Source organism: Triticum urartu, chromosome 5, assembly GCF_003073215.2.
Source record: "Triticum urartu cultivar G1812 chromosome 5, Tu2.1, whole genome shotgun sequence".
NCBI classification, from domain to species: Eukaryota; Viridiplantae; Streptophyta; class Magnoliopsida; order Poales; family Poaceae; genus Triticum; species Triticum urartu.
This window is the reverse complement of record NC_053026.1, coordinates 141,792,020-141,795,099: the sequence shown is the minus strand read 5'-3', so window position 1 is coordinate 141,795,099 and position 3,080 is coordinate 141,792,020. Positions and strand designations below refer to the sequence as shown.

The following is a 3,080-nucleotide window of genomic DNA, read 5'->3' as shown; positions in this document are numbered from 1 at the left end:
ATACCTGTAACACTACCCCTTATACAATACTGAAAGAGGGCATATTATAAAACTATGTTTTACCTAATGAATTTACAAGCTATTTTACACCTGGAATTTATAAGCAAGAGATTTATACTCTTAAAGGGTGCCACATAATTCGTTGAGGGGGAATTCGGACATATAGTTCGAGGCATAATTTGTCGAGAATTCTGTATTCTGAGACTATACTAGAGTCGTCATCTAACGTCAGCTTTCTCTCCACACAGCCTGCATGTAGGCTATTACCAATCAAGGTATGCCACATCCTTCACTTAAGGGCGGGACGTTGTATAGTGTAGTCTATTATAGGTGCGGTTTGAAACCACTTTGATTCTCTAAGGGTTTGCCACAATAAAGAATCGCTATACTGCAGATAGTCCGCCTGCTTTCAACGTTATTATTGTTTATGATTTAAGGCTGCAACCTCCTTATCTGTAGTTTGGGTTACCGGCGGTGGTACGAGCCATCCCCCTCCTCTGTTTTAAAAAGATTGAAGGATCTTAACATCAGAAGTGCGGCAAGCAGACTGCCATGAAGAGTGGAACTATATTGGTTAGACGGGAGTCTTGTTACAATACAATTTCCAAAGAAGGGTTTTTTCTGCCGGGTGTTTGAATCTGTCTGATCTTGTATTGGATCAGTGATGTTCATTTCGCTCGTGCTAGAAAACATATTCTCTATATGTTCAAACCGCTTTTCTGAGAAAATAGACCTTTAAGGCGAGGTACAATGCATACACAATTCTCATTCATTCCTAAAATGATTTAGAAATAGAACAATCCGTTTATAGAATTCGCTACTGCGCGAGGGGAAAGGTTCTACCCTCAATCTTACTTGTATCAACATGTGACGAGGAAGCATCATTGGCACATGTCTATAACAAATCCTATTCGAGAGGCACCGAAGGCTGGTTAGAGATCGGATACTCGACCATAGCTACCTCTTTTTCTAGATCTAGTTAGAGATCGGTTGACTCCCCCACAACAACTCATGCACTACATAAATCTCATGCGGTTGTCCATACCTCCCATTTAGAGCACATATCTCACAGTGGTAGGCTTGGCGAGTATACCGACCGTCAACTTCAGGCACAACCATGGGCAACCTGAAAAGTAACGACGATATTTTCTTATACTGCTCTGGAAAGAGAAACAACACTACCTTAGGGCGGTATTCATTCTCGATAACATCCATATATGACCCGAAAGGAAGATCGGTCCCAAAAACGGTATCTGAATTCAACACTCTAATTTGAATCTTATGTGCAAGAAGTTCAATGAGTCCCGATACTCCGATTTAGAAAGAACCTCTTCTGCTCGAGCATGGGATGCTCACCGACTACATCAGTACACGCTTTATCATAAATAGGATGAACGCTGAAAGTCCTAGAGTCTCACTCATGGCATTTGCTCGAGTTATAGAGGCTTATCTATATTCTTATTATTGTGCTTGGATAGCAATCCTTTCTTTCAATCGACTAAGACTGTTAGAAAGCACATTCATATAAGCCTTGCCTTTTAGTAACTATCCTTAGCGTTGTTCTTCTGCCTATCTCCTATTGGTCAGACAGATCCATGCTTATCAAGTGGTACTGAAATAGGGTCAAATTCTGTTTAGTAGAAAGGAAGGAAGACGGCATGGGTCTCGTCGGACTTGATGACGATGCCGAAGTATAAGGGAGGCATGGGATTTAGAGACATTGAAATTGAGAATCTGGCTATCTTGGCTAGGCAAGCCTGGCGGATTCTACAAGATCCTATGTCTCTTAGCGCCCGGGTGTTGAAAGTGGTTTATTTTCCAACTGCTCCTAAGTGCTGCTCTAGGAAACAAACCGTAACAGATATGGACGGGAATAAAAAATGGACGCTGAGTAAATCTGTAATATTCCTATTAGCCATGTCACTTAGGGAAACTTCTGGGCGTGGCCCGGCATTATAAGAAGACCGGTAACAAAGGAAGGAGACTATCTATTTGCTGAGACTATGGTTACTCTTAGCTTGACATACAGAGTTTAGGATGTGATCGATCGGTCGGGAGGACAATAATAACAATGTAGAGAATTGGTCTAGCTACAACCCTCCAATGGAATTAAAGCGACTCGCCAAGGCCAGTTTGATAGAAAGGGAACCCTTGTGGAGAGACAGGATCCCCATCTTTCGGTGGAAGAACCTCTTGATCTTACGCCCTATGTTCTTGGTAAAGTGAGCTATGTCATAGCCTATTGCTACCCGATCTACAAGTCGGTCTACTTCTGGCTCTTGCCTTGATTGGAACGGCTTTCGATTAAGAAAGGGCCTTTACTTTCCCCCTGAGGGTAGGAAAATCATGATCAGGATAGCGGACGTAAAGCTATTGAACTTAGGTATGCTCTTTCCTTTTGTCGAAGTGGAATCGTAGAACACAATGTGATACGATGAGATAGAAAATGCAATAGAAATAGAAATAAGGATAGCAAACGGGTTACCTACTCTACTCCTAAGGGTCAAAGCAAGCCCTTTAATTCCATTCTTTATTCTTACATTAAAGAATGAATCAAATCTCCCCAAGTAGGATTCGAACCTACGACCAATCAGTTAACAGCCGACCGCTCTACCGAACTGAGCTATTGAGGACGAACGAATTGCTTAATAAGCTGAACACCCACATAATCTCGATTTGACACAGCAACACTTTCCATAACAACAGGGATTAAAAAACAGGTGATCAGGACTCGGATCCTGGGTATCTGTCTAACGTGTGATAAGGTGGGGACAGGATTCGAACCTGCAGTCTTCAGGTCATGAGCCTGATGAGTTGACCAATTACTCTACCCCGCTTCTTCCACTGATCTTTCTTTCCCTCTTCAGTGAGTGACTCGAAAGAACTAATTAAATAGGGGTTTTCGATCTGCTTTCTATACTAAAATTCGAGAAATCATTTTTTGATTCGGGTTGATTCGGGCAGTTCAGTATTAATTATCCATCATTTCGAGTACTAAAATGCAAGAAATCTCGTCGTTGCTACTACTTCCCGAATTCCAGTTGGCAAATACAATTATAGTTTGGAAGATCGCCTGAAGG

The 3,080-nt window shown here is 41.9% G+C and overlaps 1 non-coding gene across 1 annotated transcript; it reads right to left on the bottom strand.

Moving 5' to 3' along the window:
* Positions 1-2,559: 2,559 nt before the first annotated feature.
* Positions 2,560-2,633, bottom strand: TRNAN-GUU. Its single transcript has one exon. It is a non-coding gene; the product is annotated as a tRNA-Asn (tRNA).
* Between the last annotated feature and the right edge of the window lie 447 nt (positions 2,634-3,080).